Raw genomic sequence first — 10,000 nt, forward strand, 5'->3', positions numbered from 1 at the left:
TTCGTGCCGCCCCGGCAGACGCGGTTTTCGCGCCGCCCCGGCTGACGCGGTTTTTGCCGCCCCGGCTGACGCAGTTCGGACTTAGCACTTTTCGGCTGTGCCTGGCTGGCGGCCCACTCACTCGATCGCCATGTCTGTTTGCCACAGTTTTCCCGGTGGTGCCGCACCCGGGCTCGCCCCGGCTGACGCAGTTTTCGCGCCGCCCCGGCTGACGCGGTTTCGTGCCGCCCCGGCAGACGCGGTTTTCGCGCCGCCCCGGCTGACGCGGTTTCGTGCCGCCCCGGCAGACGCGGTTTTTTGCCGCCCCAGCTGACGCAGTTCGGACTTAGCACTTTTTGGCTGAGCCTTGCTGGCGGCCCACTCACTCGATCGCCATGTCTGTTTGCCACAGTTTTCCCGGTGGTGCCGCACCCGGGCTCGCCCCGGCAGACGCGTTTTTTTTTTTCTTTCGCCCCGGCTGACGCAGTTTTCGCGCCGCCCCGGCAGACGCGGTTTTCGCGCCGCCCCGGCAGACGCGGTTTTTTGCGCCGCCCCGGCTGACGCGGTTTTTTGCCGCCCCGGCTGACGCAGTTCGGACTTGGCACTTTTTGGCTGAGCCTGGCTGGCGGCCCACTCACTCGATCGCCATGTCTGTTTGCCACAGTTTTCCCGGTGGTGCCGCACCCGGGCTCGCCCCGGCTGACGCAGTTTTCGCGCCGCCCCGGCTGACGCGGTTTCGTGCCGCCCCGGCAGACGCGGTTTTTTGCGCCGCCCCGGCTGACGCGGTTTTTTGCCGCCCCGGCTGACACGGTTCGGACTTTGCACTTTTCGGCTGTGCCTGGCTGGCGGCCCACTCACTCGATCGCCATGTCTGTTTGCCACAGTTTTCCCGGTGGTGCCGCACCCGGGCTCGCCCCGGCAGACGCGTTTTTTTTTTTTTTTCTTTCGCCCCGGCTGGCGCAGTTTTCGCGCCGCCCCGGCTGACGCGGTTTCGTGCCGCCCCGGCAGACGCGGTTTTTTGCGCCGCCCCGGCTGACGTGGTTTTTGCCGCCCCGGCTGACGCAGTTCGGACTTTGCACTTTTTGGCTGAGCCTGGCTGGCGGCCCACTCACTCGATCGCCATGTCTGTTTGCCACAGTTTTCCCGGTGGTGCCGCACCCGGGCTCGCCCCGGCAGACGCGTTTTTTTTTTTTCCTTCGCCCCGGCAGACGTGGTTCCCCCCCCCCCTCCGTCTTTCTTTTTGTTTTTTTTTTTCGCCGCGGCTGAAGTGGATTTTTCGGTGCCTCGACGCCCCGGTAGTCGCGGTTTTTCCGTTTCCGCACGGCCCCGGCTGACGCTGCTCGGTCACAGTCGCCTTTTGTGGTGATTGCAGACTTCTTGAGCGCGGGTGTTTTTTTTTTTTGTTGTTGTTGTTGTTTTATTACGCATTCGCTCCAGCAGACGCTGTTTAGACTTTTTGTTTCCTCTTTTATCCTGCGACGAGGTGACGAGGTTTATTCGGTGCCCCGCCGCCCCGGCTGAAGTGATTTTTCCTGTCCCGTGCCGCCCCGGCTGACGCGGTTGGGACTTCGCGTTTGTTCGGCCGCCACGGGTTTTGGCGCACTCGCTCGGTTGCTTGTTGTTGCCACTTGTTGCGAACCCAGGTTTCTTGAGCGAGCGCGGGCGTTTTTTCTTCCTTTCTTTCTTTGTTCTATGTGTTAGCGAATCGGCCTTTAATATCACACGAGGACTCACAACCAACAATTTTCAGTTTGAAGTGTAAAAAATCTGCAGGTGTTGACGTAACTGACTTGCCCCGTACCCTTGAGTACATCCATGAAGTTCTCGTAGTACTACTAAATCGCATTATTCCAAGTGGAGAAATTCCCATAAACTTGCAAACCTCTACACGAAAATCGGTGCGCGTGATAAAGTTGAAAATTATCGTCCGATATCAAATGTGCCTTCTATAACACAAATTCTAGGAAAAAAAAAAAAAAAAACACTTGTTCGCCGTTTTCTGCGCCGTGACTGGCAGCACTCCGGCGAAGCGAAACGGGGTCGATTCGAGCACGATATCGGCGTCTTTCGACGTGCTCGCCGGCGACCGTCGCACGAGTACGTCGCACGAGCGCGTCTGCCGGGGCGCCGTTTGCGAAGCCGACGCAAAAGTGGGAACCGCCGCTCGGATGATCGCCGCTTTCGGCAGAGTGAGTGTTGGCACTCCGGGGAAGCGAAACAGCGTGAATGCGCCCACGAAATCGGCGTATTTTGAAGTGCCCGCCGGCGACCGTCGCACGAGTACGGTAAACCGCGTCAGCCGGGGCGTAGTTCGGGACGCCGACGAAAAAGTGGGAAGCGCAACTCGGATCTTCGCCGTTTTTGCAGGAGTGAGTGGCGGCCCTCCTGCGAGACCAAGAAGCATCGATTCGTGCACGAATTCGGCGCCTTTCGACGTGATCGCCGGCGACCGTCGCTCGAGTAGGGCAAACCGCGTCTGCCGGGGCGGGCTTCGGGACGCCGATGCGAAAGTGGGAAACGCTGCTCGGATGTTCGCCGTTTTTGGCCGAGTGAGTGCTGGCACACGGGCGAAGCCAAACGGGGCCGATTACGGCACGATATCGGCGTCTTTCGACGTGCCCGCCGGCGACCGTCGCACGAGTACGGTAAACCGCGTCAGCCCGGGCGGAGTTCGGGACGCCGATGCGAAAGTGGAGAACGCCGCTCGGATCTTCGCCGTTTTTGGAGGAGTGAGTGGCGGCACTCCGGAGAAGCCAGGGAGCGCCAATTAGCGCACGATATCGGCGTCTTTCGACGCGCTCGCCGGCGACCGTCGCACGAGTAGGGCAAACCGCGTCTGCCGGGGCGGGGTTTACGACGCCGACGCAAAAGTGGGAACCGCCGCTCGGATGTTGGCCGTTTTTGGCAGAGTGAGTGCTGGCACTCCGGCGACGCGAAAGAGCGCGAATGCGCCCACGAAAGTGGCGTATTTGGACGTGCGTGACGGCGACCGCTGCAGGAGTACGAAAAACCACGTCAGCCGGGGCGAGCGACACACGGCGGTCTGGGTGCTTATCGCTGCTATTATAGGGGCACCCCGGCAGACGCAGAAAAAAAAAAAAAATTTTCGACCTTCTTTTTTGCTGGTCGAGCTCGGGTAACCCAGGTCGCAATGGGAGCCGCGCACGAAAGCGGCGTCGCGAGACGCGTTCGCGGTCGCTAGTCGCACGAGCTCGGCAACCGCGTCAGCCGGCGCGGAGTTCGGGATGCCGACGGCTAAGTGGGTACCGCTGCTCGGATGTTCGCCGTTTTTGGCCGAGTGAGTGCTGGCACTCCGGTGAAGCCAAGGAGCGCCAATTCGTGCACGATATCGGCGTCTTTCGACGTGCCCGCCGGCCACCGCCGCACGAGTACGGCAAACCGCGTCTGCCGGGGCGGGGTTCGCGACGCGTACGCAATAGTGGGAACCGTCGCTCGGATGTTCGTCGTCTTTGGCCGAGCGAGTGCTGGCACTCCGGCGAAGCGAAACGGGGCCGATTCGGGCACGATATCGGCGTATTTCGACGTGCTCGCCGGCGACCGTCGCACGAGTACGGCAAAGCGCGTCTGCCGGGGCGAGGTTTGCGACGCCGACGAAAAAGTGGGAAGCGCCGCTCGGATCTTCGCCGTTTTTGCAGGAGTGAGTGGCGGCCCTCCTGCGAGACCAAGAAGCATCGACTCGCGCACGATATCGGTGTCTTTCGACGTGCCCGCCGGCCACCGCCGCACGAGTACGGCAAACCGCGTATGCCGGGGCGGGGTTGGCGACGCCGACGCAAAAGTGGGAACCGCCACTAGGATGTTCGCCGTTTTTGGCAGAGTGAGTGCTGGCACTCCGGCGAAGCGAAAGAGCGCGAATGCGCCCACGAAAGTGGCGTGTTTGGACGTGCTTGACGACGACCACCGCAGGAAAACGAAAAACCACGTCAGCCGGGGCGAGCGACCCATGGCGGTCTGGGTGCTTATCGCTGCTATTATAGGGGCACCCCGGCAGACGCAAAAAAAAAAAAAAAAATTTTTTTCGACATTCTTTTTTGCTCGTCGACCTCGGGTGACCCAGGTCGCAGTGGGAGCCGCGCACGAAAGCGGCGTCGCGAGACGGCTTCGCGGTCGCTAGTCGCACGAGCTCGGCAACCGCGTCTGCCGGGGCGGAGTTCGGGACGCCGACGGCTAAGTGGGAACCGCCGCTCGGATGTTCGCCGTTTGTGGCCGAGTGAGTGCTGGCACTCCGGCGAAGCCAAACGGGGCCGATTCCGGCACGATATCGGCGTCTTTCTACGTGCTCGCCGGCGACCGTCGCACGAGTACGGCAAAGTGCGTCTGCCGGGGCGGGGTTTGCGACGCGTACGCAATAGTGAGAACCGTCGCTCGGATGTTCGTCGTCTTTCGCCGAGCCAGTGCTGGCAATCCGGCGAAGCCGAACGGAGCCGATTCGGGCACGATATCGGCGTCTTTCCACGTGCTCGCCGGCGACCGTCGCACGAGTACGGTAAACCGCGTCAGCCGGGGCGGAGTTCGGGACGCCGATGCGAAAGTGGGAAGCGCCGCTCGGATCTTCGCCGTTTTTGGAGGAGTCAGTGGCGGCACTCCGGTGAAGCCAAGGTGCGCCAATTCGCGCACGATATCGGCGTCTTTCGACGTGCCCGCCGGCCACCGTCGCACGAGTACGGCAAACCTCGTCTGCCGGGGCGGGGTTTGCGACGCCGACGCAAAAGTGGGAACCGCCGCTCGGATGTTCGCCGTTTTTGGCAGAGTGAGTGCTGGCACTCCGGCGAAGCGAAAGAGCGCGAATGCGCCCACGAAAGTGGCGTGTTTGGACGTGCTTGACGACGACCACCGCAGGAAAACGAAAAACCACGTCAGCCGGGGCGAGCGACCCATGGCGGTCTGGGTGCTTATCGCTGCTATTATAGGGGCACCCCGGCAGACGCAAAAAAAAAAAAAAAATTTTTTCGACATTCTTTTTTGCTCGTCGACCTCGGGTGACCCAGGTCGCAGTGGGAGCCGCGCACGAAAGCGGCGTCGCGAGACGGCTTCGCGGTCGCTAGTCGCACGAGCTCGGCAACCGCGTCTGCCGGGGCGGAGTTCGGGACGCCGACGGCTAAGTGGGAACCGCCGCTCGGATGTTCGCCGTTTGTGGCCGAGTGAGTGCTGGCACTCCGGCGAAGCCAAACGGGGCCGATTCCGGCACGATATCGGCGTCTTTCTACGTGCTCGCCGGCGACCGTCGCACGAGTACGGCAAAGTGCGTCTGCCGGGGCGGGGTTTGCGACGCGTACGCAATAGTGAGAACCGTCGCTCGGATGTTCGTCGTCTTTCGCCGAGCCAGTGCTGGCACTCCGGCGAAGCCGAACGGAGCCGATTCGGGCACGATATCGGCGTCTTTCCACGTGCTCGCCGGCGACCGTCGCACGAGTACGGTAAACCGCGTCAGCCGGGGCGGAGTTCGGGACGCCGATGCGAAAGTGGGAAGCGCCGCTCGGATCTTCGCCGTTTTTGGAGGAGTCAGTGGCGGCACTCCGGTGAAGCCAAGGTGCGCCAATTCGCGCACGATATCGGCGTCTTTCGACGTGCCCGCCGGCCACCGTCGCACGAGTACGGCAAACCTCGTCTGCCGGGGCGGGGTTTGCGACGCCGACGCAAAAGTGGGAACCGCCGCTCGGATGTTCGCCGTTTTTGGCAGAGTGAGTGCTGGCACTCCGGCGAAGCGAAAGAGCGTGAATGCGCCCACGAAAGTAGCGTATTTGGACGTGCTTGACGGCGACCGCCGCAGGAGTACGAAAAACCACGTCAGCCGGGGCGAGCGACCCACGGCGGTCTGGGTGCTTATCGCTGCTATTATAGGGGCACCCCGGCAGACGCAGAAAGAAAAAAAAAAATGGGGACATGGCGTGCGTCAATGTGCGGCTTCGCAGCGTTGCCGAAGTCGCCGAGCCCTTCGACTGAGCCGAACGGCGGACAGGGAACGTTGGTCGGCCGTTCTAACCTGTCGGTGCCACGCCGAGACGTCGTTAAGGAAAACCGCGTCGTGGGCCTCTACGACGCCGTCGAGTCGTTGTACGTTTGGTGTCCAGCGTGTCGGCGGCGAGTAGCGGACACGTCGTTCACGACTTCGGTCTTTCGCAGTCGACGCGAACTTGCGGAGAGTCGTGGTGCCTCACGTTTTCGGCAGAAACCGCGGCGGAATTTTCCCGTGCGTGCGCGCACGACCTCGGTGCTGTGCCGTCAGCGTAGTGTTGCACAAACTCGTGGCCTACCCAAGGTGCGGTACGTTTGCGGCCGTATCCTCGGTGGGAATTTCGTGAGTAGGGTCGCAAATTCTACGACCTCGGCGGGTTTGAGAGCGACGTAGACTTGTGGCACGCTCAACATGCCACACGTTTCGGGGCACACCCGCGGTGAAATTTTCTCGAGTACGCTCGTATTAGGGCCCAAGGAGGTCTGGGTACTTATCGCTGCTATTATGTGGGGGTTCTCGTGAGCGGCGTACGCGAAAGCGACCGGGTGTCTGATATGCGGCGGGCTTCGGCCTCGTCAAGCGTGTCCTCGGGTCTGCTCCAGGGGAATCCACGGCAGTCGTCTGCAGCCTCATCCGCTTGATGCGTTAGGGGCTGGTTGTCGGACGGTGCCGTTTTACCACGATATCGAGGTGTGTTCCGTGTCGTCCTCGGGCGATTCAGATGCGAAAGCGCCGAAGACGCGGGCGTGACCCGTCGTCTGGCGGCTTTGCAGTCTCGGCTCCGTTGCTAGTTCCGGCCGGTCCACCGACAGTGCAGCGGGCTTGGGCAACCCGCACGGCGCGACCGAGTCGATGCAACGAAAAAGAGCGAGCATGAACGTGCTTCTTGCCGCACGGCTCCCACTCGTCTTTCGGGAAGGTTGTGCCGTAGCGAGCTCGAACGCCGTCATCTCGGAGTGCAAAATAAGCGTGTTGGGGCGCCTGAAGGTGGCCTCCGCCGCACACAGACTGCGTCCGGCCCGCCGAGGGCGAGGACGGACGCGCAGTCGAACGATTACCTGGTTGATCCTGCCAGTAATCATATGCTTGTCTCAAAGATTAAGCCATGCATGTCTAAGTACATGCCGAAATAAGGCGAAACCGCGAATGGCTCATTAAATCAGTTATGGTTCCTTAGATCGTTTCTTCCTACTTGGATAACTGTGGCAATTCTAGAGCTAATACATGCAGTGAGCCTGGAGCCCTTTGGGTAACGGGTGCTTTTATTAGACCAAGATCGATCGGGTTTCGGCCCGTATTGTGTGGTGACTCTGGATAACTTTGTGCTGATCGCATGGCCACGAGCCGGCGACGTTTCTTTCAAGTGTCTGCCTTATCAACTTTCGATGGTAGGTTACTTGCTTACCATGGTTGTTACGGGTAACGGAGAATCAGGGTTCGATTCCGGAGAGGGAGCCTGAGAAACGGCTACCACATCCAAGGAAGGCAGCAGGCGCGCAAATTACCCACTCCCGGCACGGGGAGGTAGTGACGAAAAATAACAATACGGGACTCTTTTGAGGCCCCGTAATTGAAATGAGTACACTCTAAATCCTTTAACGAGGATCAATTGGAGGGCAAGTCTGGTGCCAGCAGCCGCGGTAATTCCAGCTCCAATAGCGTATACTAAAGCTGCTGCGGTTAAAAAGCTCGTAGTTGGATCTCAGTTCCAGACGAGTAGTGCATCTACCCGATGCGACGGCTCGGACTGAACATCATGCCGGTTCTTTCTTGGTGCACTTCATTGTGTGCCTCGAGATGGCCGGTGCTTTTACTTTGAAAAAATTAGAGTGCTCAACGCAGGCGAGTCGCCTGAATAAACTTGCATGGAATAATAGAACAAGACCTCGTTTCTGTTCTGTTGGTTTTTGGAATACGAGGTAATGATTAAGAGGGACGGACGGGGGCATTCGTATTGCGGCGCTAGAGGTGAAATTCTTGGACCGTCGCAAGACGAACTACTGCGAAAGCATTTGCCAAGAATGTTTTCATTGATCAAGAACGAAAGTCAGAGGTTCGAAGGCGATCAGATACCGCCCTAGTTCTGACCATAAACGATGCCAACCAGCGATCCGCCTGAGTTACTCAAATGACTCGGCGGGCAGCTTCCGGGAAACCAAAGTATTTGGGTTCCGGGGGAAGTATGGTTGCAAAGCTGAAACTTAAAGGAATTGACGGAAGGGCACCACCAGGAGTGGAGCCTGCGGCTTAATTTGACTCAACACGGGAAAACTTACCCGGCCCGGACACTGGGAGGATTGACAGATTGAGAGCTCTTTCTTGATTCGGTGGATGGTGGTGCATGGCCGTTCTTAGTTGGTGGAGCGATTTGTCTGGTTAATTCCGATAACGAACGAGACTCTAGCCTATTAAATAGGTGCGGGGTTCCCAGCACCTTACAACCTTCTTAGAGGGACAAGCGGCTCCTAGCCGCACGAAACAGAGCAATAACAGGTCTGTGATGCCCTTAGATGTCCGGGGCCGCACGCGCGCTACACTGAAGGAAGCAGCGTGTCTTTATCCCTGTCTGAAAAGACTGGGTAACCCGTGGAACTTCTTTCGTGATTGGGATAGGGGCTTGCAATTGTTCCCCTTGAACGAGGAATTCCCAGTAAGCGCGAGTCATAAGCTCGCGTTGATTACGTCCCTGCCCTTTGTACACACCGCCCGTCGCTACTACCGATTGAATGATTTAGTGAGGTCTTCGGACCGATGTCCGGCGCGGCCTTTCGGTTGCGCCGGTCTGTTGGAAAGATGACCAAACTTGATCATTTAGAGGAAGTAAAAGTCGTAACAAGGTTTCCGTAGGTGAACCTGCGGAAGGATCATTAACGGATTGTGAAGGGTGAGCGCCTCAGCTGCGTCTGCGCCCGACACTTTCTGCCGCTGACCCCGTTTGGACGCGGGGTCGGCTTTTCCCCACGGGGCTGCCTGAATGTGGAGCGGCACCCCGTGACAAATTGTTGCGCCCAGCGGACGCCAACACCGCGACCTTGGACGGTCGGCCAGGTGGCGGACGCGGGTACAAACGGCGCAACGCACTCATAGGTCGGCTTTCGACCCGCCACTGCACCGTGGCTCGAAGCGCTCGAAATGCGCGACCCGACCGCTGCGGGACCGCCTAGTACTGTAAACAGGAGCGGCGGAGCGCGAACGGCGAGTCGTGGTTACGTCGGTAGAAGGCGAGGCTGCGCGTTCCCGAAACGCCAGCCGAGTGCCCTCCCGACCGTTCGAGCGTGCAAGAACGAGACCCGACAATCGCGCGGCGACTGCCAAGTACGAGAGGAACGGCACAAGCGTCGGCGGTCGGTCAAGGAACTGGCGATGTGACGGGTCCGCTGTGCACCAGTGCATACCGTCCCGCCGTCCGCGGCAAGCGCCTCCGCGTCCTCGGGTGACGGAGGCTGCCGGTCGGTTCTTGCAGGCGAGGGATCTCGCTGGCACCGGTTCGCGTTGACGCGCGGCCGGTCATGGCACGGCGATGCGACGGCCGAGGTGCGCAGTACTCGATGGAGGAACCGCACGCTCCGATGACCGTCCCGCCCTCCGCGGCGTATGCGTACCGACCGTAATGGTTGCAGCAGCGCCGGCCGGCTTTTGAATTCGCCACACGAAACACGGTGCGAGATCGCGGTTAGGGGAGCGTCGACGTTGCCAGGCGTTTTGCTTGCTGCCGAGGGAAAGGCGGCACGGCCACGTCGCGCTCGTCGCGATTAGCGGGTCTGCGCGCTTTGGGAAGGTGCCGCAACGACTTGCCGAAAGAGGAAGCACGGAAGAACGAGGGACTTGGACGTCCCGACAATTGAACGCACTTGCGGCCAGGCCCTTGCTGGCTTCGTTCTTCCGCCTCGAGTAGGCTCGTACGCGGCTCCGGCGCCGAAAGTGGTCCTTGGCACCGACTTCGGTGGACGTGGGAAGTGCCGCGCAAGTACGGCGCGCCTGGCTCCACCTGTTGGCTAAAGTAGGCAGCCGGATCGGCATTTTGGTGTGCGGTGGCAAACCGTG

The 10,000-nt window shown here is 60.2% G+C and overlaps 1 non-coding gene across 1 annotated transcript; it reads left to right on the top strand.

The window, feature by feature from the left end:
• Window positions 1-7,011: 7,011 nt before the first annotated feature.
• Window positions 7,012-8,826, top strand: LOC142794050 (small subunit ribosomal RNA). The gene has a single exon (XR_012892032.1). It is a non-coding gene; the product is annotated as a small subunit ribosomal RNA (ribosomal RNA).
• Window positions 8,827-10,000: the final 1,174 nt, after the last annotated feature.

Source organism: Rhipicephalus microplus, unplaced genomic scaffold (genome assembly GCF_043290135.1).
Source record: "Rhipicephalus microplus isolate Deutch F79 unplaced genomic scaffold, USDA_Rmic scaffold_366, whole genome shotgun sequence".
In the NCBI taxonomy this organism is placed as follows: domain Eukaryota; kingdom Metazoa; phylum Arthropoda; class Arachnida; order Ixodida; family Ixodidae; genus Rhipicephalus; species Rhipicephalus microplus.